The following is an 18,277-nucleotide window of genomic DNA, read 5'->3' on the forward strand; positions in this document are numbered from 1 at the left end:
CCCGTTCTTGGAGTGCCCTAAAAATGTTGTCGGAAAAAAACCCCATCCCTTTCCTTGATAGGTGTACCCCATCCTGGTGAAACATGTCCGGATTGTTCCGGTGTAAGCCATGTCTTATGAAGTGCAGCCCTGTGCTCTTGCAGTACTTTTCTACTGATTTATTTAGTTTCTTTCTGGCTATTTCGATTGCGTGCCTCTTCTGTGTCCCATACCAGACCCTTCTTGGTATTATTTCTGACATAAAAATCTCGGTTTTCCACCAGCTGCGGGCTGTTCCTTTGTAATTTACCCCTATTTGTGCTCACCAGGTCGTTCCCTCCGAGATGTATAACTAGGTACTCGGGGGGGGGGGGGGGTCCCTGAAACCTATCAGGTCTGACAGCCTGTCGTGAATGTCCTCCCAGTGCATCCCCGGGAGGCCCCACCAGGATGTAATTGTGTTTCTGAAATGTAGTCCTTGCTTCTCTTCTTCCAGCAACCTGCCTGCCCGGGTCACGAAAGAGTGCCCCACTATCCATGATGATTTGTAGGGTCCGGCCTCTATGGAAACGGGGAAGACAAGTGTTATATCAGTTCCTCCCTTATGTATTTTTTAAAACATTGCGACTTCCATCCCCCAATTTTTCTCACACCCTTCGCTCCCATGCCCCCCGCCCATGCAGAGGTCGCTGCTCCTATCCTGAAAGAGTGTGTTCCAAATTCGGCTGGATCCCATCCTGCTTTTGCCACTGCAATACCGCCTGAAACTGGTACCTGCTGAGTGCGCTGCCGTCCCTATGTATTAATAGCTGCCCGTCGACCTCTGGTCGAAGATCTAGGAATTCTTGGGTGATGCATCTGGGACAGTGGTCCTTCTCTCTGATGAAATTGAGGTCTATTGCTCTCCCCTTCCCCGTTTGGTCTGTTTTAGATTTCTTTAGCATTATAGACATCCCCTTGTTTCCCATACTAATGTCTTTTCCTTGCCAGGCCGTCTCCTGCCACCGTATTACTGGCCACCAGTTCCCCTACCCTGAAAGCCCCATAATATGCTAGCGCAAATGCTGCCCTGAACAGCGCGGTTTCGTACGTGCTGCTGCATGTGTCTCGCAGTACTTTTAACAGAATTATCAACTTCCCAAAATTTACCGGCCTTCTGTTATCTGGTTTCTTCCCCTCTGATTTCGCCCATCCTCTCATAGCGTATTTTATTTTAGCGCTGTCGGTTGGGTCTGGTATGCCCGCCACTTTTTTGGTATATGCCACCGCCGCTAGGTGCGCTGCTGCCCAGCTTTTCTTTTTCCCTTTGGCAAATGCCCCTTCGAGAAATTCACAAATTATTTCCGTTGACATTTTTTCCACCTCTTTTACATGCTTTTCGTACTGCTTACCCGTTTTGTACATTAGGGAGTTCCTGGTCAGCTTGTCAATGACCATTTCCTTTCTCCGTTCTTCTCCCACTTCTTTTAAGTCAACCTTGTGGCCAACCTTGCTTTCCTTTCCAGTGCCTCCAATGGGACCCATGCCTTCCGCGGCGTGGGCGTTCTTTCCTTGTCGGCGTCCGGTCTCAGCTCCCTGAATTTTTCCCACTGAAAGCGAGAGATTGCATCAGCCACCACATTTGCTTCCCCAGCGATATGCCTCGCCTTTATGCATGTATTTATTTTTAGGCTTTCCAGCGTGATTGCCCTCATTAATTCCAACACTATTATGCATGACGCACTTCCTTTATTTAACACGTGCACCACCGCCATGTTATCTGACCATACTGCCAACGCCTTGTTTCCTAGCTCTTCCCCCATGCGCATAACGTGACCCATATCGGGAAGAGCTCCAGCAGCGTTATGTTTTTTGTCCATTCCGCCACCTGCCATGTTTTTGGCCACTTGCCTGCACACCATTGTTTCCCCAGTATCGTGCCAAGACCAAGGCCACCTGCTGCATCGGTGAACAACACCCTTTTACCTTCCTCGTTCACCGGTGAGCGCCATATCACCGACCCATTGAAGTATTTCAGAAATTCTGCCCACACTTCCAGATCTTTCTTGATTCCTCCCCCTAGCCTGACTGTGTGGTGCCCCTTTGTAGCAGCTCTCGTTTTCAGCTCAATACTTCTCTGGAACACCCTCCCCTGTGGTATGACTCTTCCTGCGAAGTTCAGCTTTCCTGCCAGCGCCTGCAATTCTCTCACTGTCACTTTGTTTCTTCCTTGTAGTTCCTTTATTGTCTTCAGCAGATCCATCACCTTGTCATCCGGGATCCGGCACCTTCCTTTGTTTGAGTCAATTTCTATTCCTAGGAATTGGATAATCTGCGTTGGGCCCATCGTTTTTTCCTCCGCCAGAGAAAAACCCCACTCGCTTGTTATATCCACAAATTTATCCAGGGTTGCCCTGCATAGCTCTGAACCTTTGAGCCTAACGAATAAAAAATCGTCCAGGTAATGTACCATCATGGACTCCCTCATCTCTTCTGTTACCGCCCATTGCAAAAATGAACGTACCCTCTCAAAATATGCGCATGAGATGGCGCACCCCATCGGGAGCCATTTGTCAACGAAGTATTCCCCCTCCCAATGCATACATAACCATCTTTGCGATCGGCTGTTGACTGGCAACAGGCGGAATGCAGATTTAATGTCTGCTTTCGCCATCCATGCTCCTTTTCCCACTTTCCTGACCAGTTCTACTACCTCCTCGAAGTCTGAATATGATACTGTCGCATCGCTCTGGGCGATGCCGTCGTTCACCGAGGCCCCAGGGGGGTAGGATAGGTGGTGTATCAGCCTGTATTCCCCTTTGTCTTTTTTCGGCACCAGCCCCAGTGGAGAGCATATAAATTCTTCGAATGGTAAGGCCGTAAAGGGGCCCTCCACCCTCCCCAGTTCTACCTCTTTCCTGATCTTACTGGTCACTATATCTCTGTTCTCGGTTGCCGACTTTAGATTCCTAGGAATGTCTTGCGCTCCCTGCCCGGTGAACGGGATGTTAAAACCTTCTCCAAAGCCTTGTCTGATCTGGTCTGCCGTTTCCTGGGCTGGGTATTTCCGGAGCCACCTTTCCATCCTCTCAATTTTTACCAGCGTGGCCCCCTTCCCGCCCCAGTTCTTATTTCCGCGTCTCATCGATTCTGCTGCTTGGAGCTGCGGCCCGTGTGCACTTGGTGCTGCTGTGGTCACCCTTACATCTCTCGATCTCTCGCACTTGTGGCTGAACTTGCACTTCCATCCCCAGCTACAGGGTACCCCCTTTTCAAACTCCGACATTGTCCTGGTTCTGCTCGTGTTGTTCCCGTGCTCCCTCTGCCCCCCACCCGTGTTGTCGGGGGCAGGCTGCTCTGCCACCCTCTCTGTGATCCATAGTTTCTGCTCCGAAAACTCTGGTCTCTATATCTGTCATAGTTGGATTCGTACCTTCTGTTATTGTATCTATAATCCGCTTTGTAATCATTCTGCCAATGCTGCCTTCTCTGCTGCCCCCCTGTGCTCTGCTCCTTGGAATCCCATTTCTCCTTTAGCACATTAAATATGTAGAGATTAAAGTTTTTTTCATCCCAACCCATATCTGGAAAGCAGTCCATCTCCTTTCTAAACTCGTGATCATACTCCAGCCATGCGTCACCTCCAAACGCTGCATGTACCTTCAGCACCCTCTGCTGATACGCCACTAATGCTACCCCGTCTTCCTGGAATTTTTGTAATATAATTGTAGACATTATGGTGAAGGCCGACATCCAGTTGTCAAAATTCCTTACCGCTGGCCCCTTTTTTAGTAAGCTCTTCTCGTCCTCCTTAATGTCCTCTAGGGCCACATTCATCCCCCTCTTCTGACAATCTAACAATGTAAAAATATCGATCAATTCCTTCCTCCATATTTTCTCCTTTACTTTGTCATTTATGTACCAAGCCATCGCTTTCATTGACCCATGGTTGGCCTGCCATATTTCGTCATGAGTGGCCCCCCATTTTCTGCCGCTGCCACCGTCGGTGCTGCACCCGGTGGTGTGTCCCCTGCCACTGTTGCCCGTGGTACCCCCGTTGGCACCCCCGATTGTGGGTTGGGTCCTTGTGGTGCTCCCCCTGCGTTTGGCCCTGCCGGTGCACCTTGTGGTGCCGGGATTATTGGTGCCCCTTGCGGCACCGGGACTACTGGTGCCCCTTGTGGTGCCGGGACCGGGGTTTCCCTGGGTTCTGCCCCTGCCCCCACCTGCCCCTCTCTGTTTATCCCTGTTCACCACTCCTCTCCATTTTACCCAAGCCCTTAGATGATCCCTTTCTTCGTCATCACTGCTTGCTTCAGTTCAGGAACTCCCCTGCTGCTCCTCCCTGGATCCCTTCTCCCGTCTGCTCTTCTTGCCATTGGTTCTGGGCGACTTACCTGAAACCGTGACACAATTTTTTAACATTTTTACAATTTTATTCTCCACATTATTATTCACAGTACCTTTATTTTTATCTTTTTTCTTTCTCTTGGTCGGTGCCTCTGTCTGTTCCTCTGATCTCTTCGACTCCGCTCTTCCCCTCTTCTGTTCTTGCGGTACCTCGTCTTCTACTTCGCTGCTGCTGTGCTCAATGAACAGCAGCGGTGACATTGCCTTCGCCCTTTCTTCTTTCTGCATTATCTCCAGCACCCATGGTGCCCCATATTCCTTCTCTGCCTTTCTCGCCCATTCTGAGAATTCTTGGGCCCTTTTTGCTCTTCCTTCCGCCATCCTTCTCGTCTGAATTCTGTCAGCCACGCTTTCCGGCTCCACCTGTCTCGTTTGACCACGGCGAAGGTGCTTTGTTCGCTCACAGCTGGTACTTCTGGGTCGCTCCTGCTCCGGCACCACTGGGCGACTCGTAGCCACTGCGTTTAGATCGAAATCAGAGAGGTAGAAAAATGCGTGAGCCCGCAAGAGCAAACGTTTTTCCTTCCCCTTATCCAGGCACTAAGAGCCTACCCGAGAGAGGTGAGCTCTTACCTGGTTTGTGCCGCCTCTCCTTTTCCTGGCTTACTTATACACCCCCGGCCTTTTGTTCCTTCTTGGGGACGGCCGGGTTACCCCCCTGACCCCTTGCTGTTATATTTTGCACCTTCCCAGGTGCTACTTCCTGCCCTTTCCTGGGCTTTTGTTTCTTGTGGCGCCGTTCGGACGTCCCTCCCTACGCTTTTGCGCTGTTTTCCCCCACCCCGTGCCTAAACTCCCAGACCCTCTATCATGCGGCCCGGGGCCTGGGCCAAACTCCCTGCATTCCCAGCAGCCGTTAGCAACCTGTGGCAAACGGTAAACTCCTCACTGCGCCATTATCACTTGTGGGAGGCGATGAATAGTCCACAGGAGCACAATTGGGAGGAGGAGTGCAGGGTTGGGAATGGAGAGGTCGAGACGAGAGGAGGACCCCAGGGTGTGAGGATGAGGGTAGAGGGAAACGCAATGAGGTAGGTATGCAGGGGCCAAACCACGGATAGATTTGATGACGAGGAGAAGGAATTTAAGGTAGAGTGGCTCTTCATTGACAGACATACAGCAAAGTGACTTCCTTGTGCCCCCCCTACCTAAGACGAGCAGTGACCATGTTCTCCCCCTACTTTTGTCTGTGCCCCCCTACTTTTGTCTTTGCCCCCCTCTGTGCCCCTCCTAAAGTTGATTCCTGGCGATGCCACTGGGTACAAGGGTGCAAAAGGAGGAGATTATTTGAGTGCTATAAGCCGAGATGTGTTATTTGGAAGCCAAGGGAACAGATGAGGTCCCCCAGGAACGAGACATGGACGGTGAGGAGGAGTGGGCTGAGCACTGGTACGGTGTGCCGGGGAGGAGGTGTTGGAGTTCCATGAGATGGAGAAGGAGTAGTCAGAGCGGTATGATTGATAGGCAAGTGCAGTGTCCTTGACGCTCCGGGTGGAGAGTGTCAGAAGGCCATATGGATGGTCGACAGTGTGAAAGGCTGTAGGGGGATGAAGTGGCATGAGGAGGGGGAGAAGAGACAATGATGAGCCAAGGTTAGGAAGCCAGAGACGTGATTGAGAGCGGTTTTTGTGAAAGCCTGATTGGGGTTACAGAGCGAGTGGTGCTGAAGGTAGTTTATACGTATAATGCAGCTTAAGATGATTCTACATACCTATTTGGACTGATGAGGTGGGAGGGATATAGGACGATAGTAGGAGGGATTGTTGGGATCAACTGACCATTTCTTGTTCATTAGACTACTTTATTGCAAGCAGGGAGAATGCGAGATGTGAGAGAGAGAGATTGAAGAGTGAGAAGAGGTAAGAGATGGCAAGTGCAAGGAGTTTCCTTACTTGTGGTGCGAAGGAGTCAATGGAAGCACAGGATGGATTCATTGAGTGCAGGACCCCTAAGGGAGGAGGAAGTAGGAGAGTAGATAGTGGCATCGAAGGACGTAGAGCAAATGAGAACTAGGGAGTGAGATATAGCAGGGTAGTCAGAGTGTCACCCATTTTAGTGATCTTTAGCAATTGTGACCTGCCCTCATACAAAAACCTTGATGCCCTCTTCGTCACCGAAATATGATTTACTCCATCCTCCCCCATGTTTTCAATATCCTCCTCCCCCCAGGCTACTGCATTCAACATGCGGACCAGCCAGGAGGGGTAGGAGGCGAAGTGGCAATCATTCACATTCCACTGCCCCAGAACAAGCTCATTCAAATCACTCATCTGCAGGTTCTCTTTATCACACAAGGAATTCATCACCTTTCAGCTCATCTAGAGACCACCTCACAGGAGTAACTCACCCACTGCTGACATCTCCAATTTACTCTCCTTTGCAAAACTAGTACACACTTATAATCTCAGAGATTTTATTGTCCTTGAGTCTCACAGCAAAACCCACACTCAATGGGCCTCATTACAACCCTGGCGTTGGACCATGGTGCTATTAGCACCATGGTCCATGCCGGATTCCGCCATGGTGGATGGCGGATTTACCGCCCCATTCCAAGGTTGGCAGGGCGGTAAATCCCCATTCACCATGGCCCCTTCCCCATTCCCATTTTTGGCCTATAGGGCTCAATGGGAATGGGGAAGGCGCTAATTACGGCACTGTAAATTACGGTGCCGTAATTAGCACCAAGGTCCCTTAGCGGGTTGGACTTTAACGCCTGCAAAAAGCAGGCGTTAAAGTGTGAATCGGGCGTTAAGGGTTTAACGGCGCCGCAGCCCTTTACGGCACCGTTAACCCTTTAACGCCACGGTTGTAATGAGGCCCAAAGCGTGCTTTTTGCACTCACCAGATCCATGGATCTTATGTAAATTGTGCTCCGCCCCACGCACAACCAAGGCAACACCATAGACATCACCTGAGCAGACTCTATCCCGCTTGACTAGCCTGACCACGCCGCCATCCCACTGTCCCATCAACCACTCGACCACGGCCAACAAAGGTCAGGCTAAACACCTCCTCATTCAGCGCCGCTCATTCAAAACCCTCACGGTCAATGAGCTAGAAGCAAACTTTGCAGACTTCCCAATCTAAAAGAATGCCTCAGTCCTCCTAGAATTATTCAACAACTCAGCTATGAATCTGGTGGACACTCATGCCCCCTAAAAACCACATGGGCTAACACCAAACAATCCGCCCCTTGCTCACCCCAAACACATGCTCAGTCAGAGCCCTAGAGAAACCTTGACACAAAAAATGCGCTCATGGAGATTATACCAACCTCAAATCTCTCTGTGTCAAACGTAGGATTCTTATTACCGAGGCCAAAGCTGCTTACTACTCACCATTGTGGCAGCCGTTAACAAGAGCAAAGCCCTCTTTGAAGTAATAATGCACTGTACCAAACCCTCACTGACCCTGAGGGGGTGCACTGGGAACCAAAAGAGGCCCTGGAATAACTTTCAAAATGGCCTCACTTTAAATGTTTTCAGCAGGCCCAACCCTTTTCCTATGGGACAACTTGGAAATAAAATAGGTTACCACACAAAAGAAGCCCAGGGTGCAGAGGCCTAACGGGAAATCTCCAGGGTTCCCTATAGGTCAGTCTAACCCTGCCACCCCTGAGGTGCAAGCAACTCAGGAAAAAAACAACAGGATAAACAACTATTTTATTGAAAAAATAGACAAAAATATGATGGATCATAGAATTAACCTCCCACATATCAGCCCTCCCCCCTGCACTCAAGCACGCACACTGCCCCTGTGGACTAAATTCTCTCCTCTGCCTCAGACCTCCTTAAACAATTGCTTCTCTCAAACCTACTTCCTACTCTGATGATTTCATCCCGGCCTCCATCATTAAACAATTGATGGGCCTGGCGTTCAATGCACTACTCACTCAGCATCATGAATGCCTCCCTCTTGGAAGGGTCATTCCCAGAGACCATCAAGACTGGTCTCATTTGTATTTTGTATTTGTATTTACTTTATTTGTATAGCGCAAACCAGGCCCGGAAGCTACCGGGCGCATATCTTTGAGGCAGTGGTTACATAACGGTATGACATTTCACATAGCAATTTGAATATGAGCAATGGAATCAAAACACATTAGAAGTATAGACAGAAGTGCATAAGTAATCAAGTTTTTCAAAGTGAACCTTAGTCGTCTAAGGTGACTAGCCAGAGTTTGGCTTTATGTTTGAATGTGTTCAGGGAAGGCAGGTTTCTGATAGTGAGGGGGACAGAGTTCCACAGTTTGGCTGCCAGAACTGGGAAGCCGGACCAATCGGCTGTTTGGAGCTTGTATTTGGGGATCAGTAGGCTCTGGCTAAGGGTGGACCTTACAGATTGGGATGGGGTATACTGCGTGAACCGTGAGGAGAGATAGATAGGGGCCTGGTTGTTCATACATTTGTAGGTCATGGCGAGCGATTTTAGCGAGATCCTTTGGGGGACTGACAGCCAGTGAAGGTTCTTCCTGGTATCCGAGATGTGGGCTGAGCTGGGGATATTGAGGGCTGCTCTGATGGCGTTGTTTTGTATGATCTGGAGTTTGTCTATGTTACATTCATTAGTGCCTTGGTACAATGCATCACAATAGTCAAGTTTGGACATGACCAAAGTCCTAGCAAGGGTTGTGCAGTTCTGAGTGGAAAGAAAAGGGCGACATGCTGTGATCAGCTTGCATGTGTAAGCAGCGGCGGCCGCAACTGCATTTGTTTGTCTGTGGAGGGAAAGAGTGGAATCGAGGTAGATTCCAAGAGTTTTGGTATCTTTGGAGACTTTTATGGAGTTTCTGTCGATATTAAAGGAGCTGAACATGGGGTTCAGCTTGTTAAGTTTTGCTGTGTGCCAAGGATGAGGAGCTCTGTCTTATCGTCATTGAGACAGAGCTCATGTTGTGCCATCCAAGTATGAATGACATGGTATATGTCATTTAAGGATTTCGAGTCTACCCTGTAATCACCCGTAATGGGGATGAGTATATGGGTGTCATCGGCATAATTAGTGTAGGTGACACCCAGATAGTCAAGCAAATCAAACAAGGGTTTAGTGAAAACATTGTAGAGGGTGGGGGATACACACGAGCCATGGGGGTTACCCCGCAAGGGACCGGCGCAGGGTCGGTCGAGGCGGTAGGGGAGAATACCCTCATATGTCTGTTATCCAAGAATGATTTAATCCAGTTAGTGGCATTGTCAGAAAAGTGTGCTGCAGTTTTCAGATGGTGACAGAGGATTTGGTGGTTGACCAAGTCGAAGGCAGCAGATAGGTCAAGTAGTAGTAACAGGGCTAGTTTACCTTTGTCTTTAAGATCCTCAATTTGGGTTTTGAGATCTAGGAGGGCTGTCTCTGTACCGTGCTTGGGTCTAAAGTCGGATTGTCTAGTGCCTAGAAGGTTGTTGGTTTCCAAGTAGTTCTGTATCTGGAGATACGCTGCTCTATCTAAGATGTTTAGCAGAAATGGGGCTGTCGTGATGGGTCTGTAGTTGGTTGTGACCTCAGGATCTAAGGTTGGTTTTTTTAGTAGAGGGATGGCCCATGCATCCTTCAAATTGTTGGGGACCACTCCCGATTGAAATGAGGAGTTGATAAAGGTAGTAATGAAGGGAGCGAGGTCATGGTCCGATTCCTTAATGATTGAAGCTGGGCATGAGTCCCCTTGGCAGTTGGAGGGTTTTAAGTTGCAGATGATTTTTTCAACCTCAAGGGCGGTGAGCGGAGTGAGGCTGAAAGGCACAGGAGAGTCAGGGGTGGTTATTTTAGGTGGCAAGGTATTGTTAAATAGGGGTGTGTGGAGGGAGTTTTGTTTGGCGTTGATTTTGGATTGCAGAGTGGTTATTTTATTGAGAAGTGCATTTTGTATGTTGTTGCACCAGGTGCTGTCTTTAGTGCACACATCAGGGGCAGGTGAGGGGGATTCTAGTTCTTTGAGAATTTTAAATAATTCTCTTGTATTCGATTCTGCTTGGGATATGCGTAAATTGTACGTCTCTTTTTTGGCTTGAAGGATGGCTTCCTTGTAGTTGAGTGAGGTGATCAGGAGGGAGGCTTTATTCGATGAACTAGGATGACTTTTCCAGAGGGCTTCGGCCTTGCGCTTTTCTTTATGCAGAGCGTTGAGCCGTGGGGTGAACCACGAGTTCAGGTGGGACTGTTGTTTGGCTTTGCAGATTTTTAGCGGGGCTATACTCTCAATGGCTTTGAGCATCTGGCTGTTGAAGGTGTCAACTAGGACGGTGGGGTCCTTGTGCTGCGTGGCACAGGTGTTCAGAATAGGGAGGATGAGAGGGAGCAGTTTCTTTCTGGTAATGTCCTTTTTATTTCTAGTGGGTATGGCGGGGGCTATGGTAGGTGTGGGCTGAGGGTTGGTGGCTGGCATGAGGACGGTAATGACGTGATGGTCAGACCAGGCGCAAGCAGTGTTGGAGCTGACAGTGGTGTTGCAGTTAAGGTCCGCTAACCAGTCGAGCGTTCTACCCTTGTTGTGTGTAGGGCCACAAATACGCTGCTGGAAGCCTAGGTTGGAGAGGGTAGTGGCAACTTCAGTCATACAACCACCTTTGAAAAAAACAACCCTAGAACCAGATTACCTGGCCAACTATTGGCCCATTATAAATCTCCCATTTATTGGCAAAATCTTGGAAAAAGCAGTCGATACACAACTACTCACCAGAATCAATCAACTACACCTCCTACATGCCTATCAGTCAGGATTCCATCTCAAGTGTAGCATCGAGACGGCCACCATCCAGGTGGTGGGCGATGCCGTCCAAATCATGGATAAGGGCGACTCGTGCCTACTCATCCTCCTTGACCTCTTGGCTGCATTTCACACAGTCAACATCTGTATCCTCCTCTCTCTCCTCACCGACAGATGGGATTCTCTGGCACTGTCGTGAATTTGTTTACCTCATACCTCTCGGCAGAGACCAATCTGTGCAGATGAACACATTGCATTCTAACTGACCCCCAGTCTCGTGCGAAGGCTCCATCCTCTCACCAATCCATTTAAAACATTACATGGAGCCTCTTGGTACGCACCTCTCAGACCCCGATATAGCCATCCAGTTATACACAAATGATAATCAGTTGTACATGAGAATAAAAAGCCCACAGGACATCAGTCGTCTCTGCGATTACCTAGCCATCATCCACTCCTGCATGTCAGCTGCCTATCGCAAACTTAACCCGGCCAAGACCGAATTCATCATCATTGGTCCCGCGGGTAAACAACAACTTGTCCAACAATGGCTCAGTGATATGCACCTAGAAGGATTTAATCTGCAACTCTCGGAGACAGCAAAATCCTTAGGCTTCACCATTGACAGCAACCAGTCCTTCCAGAAACACATAGCCAAGAAGGCCTAAACAGCCTGGCTCCAAAGCTCCACCCTTCACAACATCAAACCCTTCCCTTCATCCCGCTGCAGGAATTCCAGACCGTAGAGCAGGTCCTTCTGGTCTCGCACATCGATGGGGGAAATGCCCTCCTGTCAGGGCTACCAGCCACTCACTTGGCTCCCCTAAAAGTAGCCCACCATGCTGCTGCACATCTTATTATGGGTGCACAGAAATGTGACCGAATCACCCCGTCCTACGCAAACTGCATTGGCTTCCGCTCCAGGCCAACATACTGTTTAAGACTGCATGTATCTCTTAGTGGACTAGTTGTGGTTCAAGATGGTCACAAAGCAGTCACAGATAGCACACAAGTGTGCCTTGCAGCTTACCTCCACATATCTGGTAGCACACGTTCCTTGTGCAGAAAATCGACCAATCATCTTGAACCACAACTAGTCCACTAAGAGAGGACCCGCAAACAATCCTTCTCTTGTTGCGCACCCACTCTCTAGAACTCAATCCCAGTATCGACTCGGAATGCCTCCACAATTCTCCAATTTTGCAAATCTCTCAAAACGTGTTTTTTTCAACAGCACCTGCCCATGGACTAATACCAATGGATGCACAGAATGCAACTCACAGTACTGCGCTACTGTTAAAAGATGACAGCTGAAATGCTGGCAACCCAAACCTTGTACAGCACTCTTCTGCTCTAAAGCTACATGCACTTTAAACAATAAAATAAAAATTAAAACAAATATCTTGGGGTAGAAGAAGTATGAAGCAAAGTAATTCGCGGAGAGAACAGGGGTTAAGGAGCTGTTTTTGGGAGGGATGACAATGGCCTGGAGGGCCATGGAGAGTTTGTGGGATGAGAGTAGAGCTATAAGGTCGGTGTAGTGAGAGGATTTAGCAGAGTTGAGAGCAATGTTAAAGGCAAGGAGAGAATCTTTGTAAGCGTTGAGGAGGGTGCTAGTGCCAAAACGAAGATGGAGATGCATGGACGTCTTCAGCTGTCAGATGAATGGAGAGATCCATCTTTAAGGGTGGGGATGGGAGGATGTAGACGAGAGAGCAAGAGAGCAGGGTAGTGGTAGTGAGTAGCATAAACAGGTTTTTCCCCTCCAAGTCAAGTTTGATTGAGCAGGCACACAAGGGAGCGAGGACTTGGAGGGAGGACTCGACATAACCTGGCATGGCATGTGGCCATGGAGTCGGGTTGGAACCTCCGTTTGGTGATGGGCAAAAAGTGTTGTGAAGGAGAGTGGGGAACAGTGATAGTGCAGTGAATACTTGAGAGGTCAGGAGGGGAGAGGAGTTAATGGAACGGACAGGGGAGTTAAGTGTTGAGGATAGAAAGAAGAGATCAAGGAAGTTATCATGGGTGTCAGTTTAAAGGTCGTGGATATTGACACGGTGTGGTGAGATAGGATGGAATCCAGTTGTAATTGGTGAGCTTTGATAATGTTGGCTAGGTTGAGTAGTAGCAAGGAGACTCTGGCTTTGATTGCTTAAAGTAGTATGTTTAGTTCTGAGGAAAAGATACAGGGATGCCAGTTGGGCAATAAATGAAGAAGATGATGAGAGATGTGGGGTAGAAGTTGGACAGAGATATACTGAGAGGAGGAGGGGGTAGAGTCATAACAGGGAAGAGAGACTGATGGAGTGTCCTTGCTCATTATGAAGCCAACCCCGCCACTTTTTCAGTAGTGCGAGGGCAATGTGCAAAGGTAGCAAATTCGGGATGATTGGCAGCTAACATGGTTGTGCCGTGAGTGGAGACCCAGGTCCAGGTGATGACCACCGCAGAGAATTTGGGTGGTGACAGTCGAAGTGGTCAGTGAAGAAAGAGACTTTATTACAGACTACAGTCCGGTTACCCTCAGGGGAGCGTAATACGCTATATTCTCGTGCAAGGCACGGGTGCTGTAAGACCCCTATAGTGGTGATTGTCGCAGTGTAAAAGCATCATAACAGAGCATAACAGAGATTTGGCATTCCAGGAGGGTTGGTGAAGTAATATGGATGGCATAGAGGAGGTTGGCATGGGTGATGTGTAAGGTGAAGGAGTGGCCAAGGAACCATTTGTAAGCAGAGTGGAGAATGGGGATAGGGAGAGATAAGGAAAGGGTGGAACAAAACGTGGGGGAAGAGAAGACCCTGAGAGAGATGGTGGGAGGGGATGCTTAGAAGGAGGAGCAGCTGGGTATGTAGAGTTCACATGATATGGAGACTTGGATTGGGAAGCTGGAAGGGTGTCGGGGCAGGATAGCGGGGGTTCTGATAGTCCAAGGTGATAAGTGAGAGGTTTAGTAGTGGGTTGGGATTGGCCAACAGTGTGCAAAACAGGCACAGTGGTGCTAGTGAACAATAGGACAATGAAGTGCAGATTACAATAAAAAAATCACAGGCAACCAACATGCAATATTTAAACTAACAATGAGAATTACAGGGCCACAGGTGACCAAAATGCATCATTTTAGCATCCAATGAGAATTAAAGGACTACAGGCAACCAAAATGTAATGTTTTAGCTTAGTATGAGAACCACAGGGCCACAGGCTAAATGCAATGTTATTGTATACCACAAGAAGCACTGGGCCACAGGCGACTAACATGTAACGATTTAGCATACAATGAGAATCGCAGGGCCTCAGCGACCGGGTTTGCAATGTTTAAACTGACAGAATCAGAGGGGGGCAGGTGACTAAGACTTTAGGTTGAGGACAAGAGAACAGAGCGCACTGGTTATGTATAGGGCCTAGAGGGGGGAGCAGGTCGTCAGTGAGTGCATATCCAGATAGTCAGTGAACAGACACTGAGAGAAGAACTCATGAAGTGGCTATGTGATTCTGATTTATATTTTATTTATTTGTAAAGCGCAGCCAAGCCCTGGGGCATCTGGGCGCTGGGACTTACATGCCGTGGCTTGACTGGGGGACAGAGAGAGGACTAGACAGGAAGGCAGACTCTACCAGACCTGAACAGGGCCAACCAGCCCTTTGTATAGATTTTCAGCACAAGGATATTTATGGGTAGCTGTTCAATGGGGATCACATGGTGCATGCCAGTCTACTGGGAGTCTGTCTGCTTCTATGATGGCCTGCATGGAGTAGGGGCGGCACGTCTGTAATGGGCAATGAGGTGCTGACCCACCACTGTCGCCCATTATAGGCGAGCCACCAAAACTAGCCCAGTGAACAGACTGAGCACTCCCAAGTGCTCCTGGGCTCGCTTTACCTATCAAAGGAAAACACAGTTTCCCTTTGACTGTTTAAGTTCTCCAACGCGCATGCCCACTGGGTGTTTTGCTTCCGCATCTTTGCACAGTCCACTGGGGACAGAACCTGGAGACTGCAGGCCTAAATGTGCTTAGGGGGTGCGCCCGTGCTTCTCCACACATTTAAGTCTCCCTGAGCAGTATCAGGGAGGTGATCCACCAAGTGTGCCTTCATGAACCAGGAAGTTCTCTCTGCTCCCTTGTTCCTGTTGGGTGTTCCGCGGTATCTGAAGGTCCGTTGGACAAGAAAGAGTCAGGACTGGTGCTGCATGTAAGGAAATAATAGCATTTATTTATGTATGTATGTTTTTATGAATGCGTGTGTGAATGTGTGTATTTGTATCTGGAAGTCTGCGTGAGTGAATGATAGAAATTAATGGATGTTTTATTATTATGGCATGGCATTTTTACTGGCAAAGCCAGCAGGAATATGTTCTTGCCTGGGGATAATGGCATATGTTGACAGAGCCAGCATGGACATGTTTTCTTACCGTTATACGCAAAGAAAACATGAGTATGTTCTGATATGGGAATGCTGGCAGATATTGATGCAGCCAGCATGGAAATGTGTAGGCACAGCCGGCATGGAAATGGTTTTTATTCTGGCATATATTGTGGCAAACGGCATCAGGAAAATGCTCCTGTGTACAGTTGGTGACTCACATCTAGTGAATTCTTTCACGAGTTACCTGACAAAACTAATTTCAAACTCTGTGGCTATTTTCCCAATTTTTCAAACAAAATATGTTGTACATTGCACCATTTTAACCCATTATTTAAACAATTTTCTCAAAGGTAGAACCCCACCTCCTCCCACCCGAACCCCCTTGGCTGTGCATTGTAGGGCGGGAATGATGTGCCTGATCATATAAAACCCGATTAGTGGACACTGTGAGGAAAAAACGAGTGGAAATTGCATATTGGGTACAAGATTGCCATATTGTGGAAAATGGCTTAGTGATCTAGGAAATTACATGTTTAGCTAGCAGCACATAATTCCATTTGGACCTGGCAACTGTGTATCTGAACGCACATTTAAGTATGACAGCGGGTTGAGAAAGTTTCATTTGATGTGATCACAGCACACGGATAATAGAACTCAATTGCCCCATTGTCTATGCACATGCAGGAAGGCACCCTCATCTAAGTGTGAGGAGACCATGCCCTTTAGAGTAGCACTTTGGACACTTGGGGTCGGAGAAGAATGATGATTTAGAAGGTTCATGCTCATAGTCTAAAAGGAAAATCAAGAAGAGAACATGTTACGGGAGATAGAAGATCCCTTCACTAGCTGGCCCTAGAAGACGGCATCATCTTTAAAGCCATGACCTTTGTTCACCGTTGCATCTTTGGATCCGCCCCCAATGTATCTTAAAAGTCAAATCACTCCTTATGAACCTAGCCGGGCCCTAAGGTCTAAGACCTTAGGGCTAGTAAAAGTCAGCCATCCAAAAAAAACTATGGTCTAGGCAGGGCTTTCCCCTTTAAAGCAGACACCAAGTGGAACGACCTTCCAAAATGGAGTCTAACTATCAACAGTTTAGAAATAAACTGAAAACCTTACTGTTTAAACAATCACCTGCCAAGTCTAACACCACCTTACTTTATCACTGAGATTCATAGTCCTGTTCATGTGTTCGTCCTTATCTCTGTGTAAAGCGCCCTGATGCCCGCGGGCTGCGGCGCTATATAAATAAAAAAATAAATGCAAAAAAAGAAACAAAAATACTTGAACACGTGTTTTAAAAAGGTGTCAGGGTAGTTTTCTTAAGCTGAGATCTTTTGTGATTTCTTTTTTTATCTCTGAGTGTTATGTTAAGTCTCAGCCCGTCCATACTGTTCCTACAATGGTTGATATTTTCCCCTTATCCCCTCTTCACAAACCAAAACACAACACCCTAAACCCTGTCAGTGTTTGCAACATCTTGCCTTACATTTTCATAGCAGCATGTCCTCTTCTTTTTCAGTTGAACTCGTCGACGCCCAGAACACAGGTGAGAATCTCATTACTTTCAACAAAAGCATAGAAACAGGGAGAAGGCAGAGGTGGCTTGGTGGCTGGGGTGAGATGTATGGTAGTGGCCTTATTCGGCACACGTGATCACCATCCAATACAACTCGCCATTGATGATTGACGCTAAGCCTAAAAGTGACATGGCCTGGTGACCACATGTAGACTTAGTCCACTTGTTAGTCATGTTGGCATCAGACACGTTTGCTAGCAGCTTTCTTAAAGATGCTTCCATGACCTTCTTCCTAAAACTAGTTCCCAGCACATCTTTCTCTCGGTGTCCGCTTTGCTCTGTGCTCAAGTGACTCCCGTTAATTAGTAAAATAGTCGATTTGGGACACGGGATAGGATTGTATTCTGTTGGGCCCCAAAATCCCACATAAGAATGCTGGATTCTACATTGGAATCCAGGGTGTGACCGCTGTAGTTTGCTCAAGTTAACTGCTGTATGCTGGTGCCATGTCTTTAATGAATTATGCAATTTTTATTCACCCTACAGAAATCCATAACTTGGTGCCTTTTACTACTATAAAGGAGAACAGCGCACAGGGATCGAGTGTGACCAGGTTCCAAGTGATCAGTGATGATCCTGCACCAAGCATTGTGCTGACATCTATAGACCCACCTTCAGGCTCCATGTTTTTCCCGGTGATTGAAGCTCGCTCCCCTCCAAACATCTTTAACGTTACGGTAAAGGATGCTATTTTTCAAGCGATGGGACAGGGGTATAGGACAAAAAATAAAAAAATAACTACAGATAGGAGAGTTCTTAGCTGCATGCTATAATTTCTTTGAAAAGGGCAAGGAAGGTACTCCTGCAGACCATGTTATTGAATACTGGAGGCACAGGATACTCAGTGCACAGGTGCCATAAGCAAAAATGTTTCCCATGGCAATGTGTACGAGTTGAATGCCTTAAAAGAAATCCAAGCCTTCGTGCATGTGATCAATGTGTATATGAACTGTAATTTCCAAAATGAAGAACATTCCAAAGCTGAAGATAGTCTACATGTGTTTCATGTTGTGCACAGTGCTGCTTCAAGCCTTTAGGGAGGTTTAGGTAACATTCCATTGTAGGTTAAATGCTTGCTTCTGATTTAATTCGATGATTTCAGCATCCCTGTCATACTCTGGCTCAAAATTCTTCCCATAGGAATATGAAAACCATTTTGGTGATAGCGGGCTACCCCGGTGGAGCATGGGACCAGACCTTTGGTCACAATATCTATAGGCAGGGAAGCAATCTTACAATGGCATGTCATGGTATGAGTGGCAGATCTT

This window comes from Ambystoma mexicanum, chromosome 2p, assembly GCF_040938575.1.
Source record: "Ambystoma mexicanum isolate Mex_15411 chromosome 2p, UKY_AmexF1_1, whole genome shotgun sequence".
NCBI classification, from domain to species: domain Eukaryota; kingdom Metazoa; phylum Chordata; class Amphibia; order Caudata; family Ambystomatidae; genus Ambystoma; species Ambystoma mexicanum.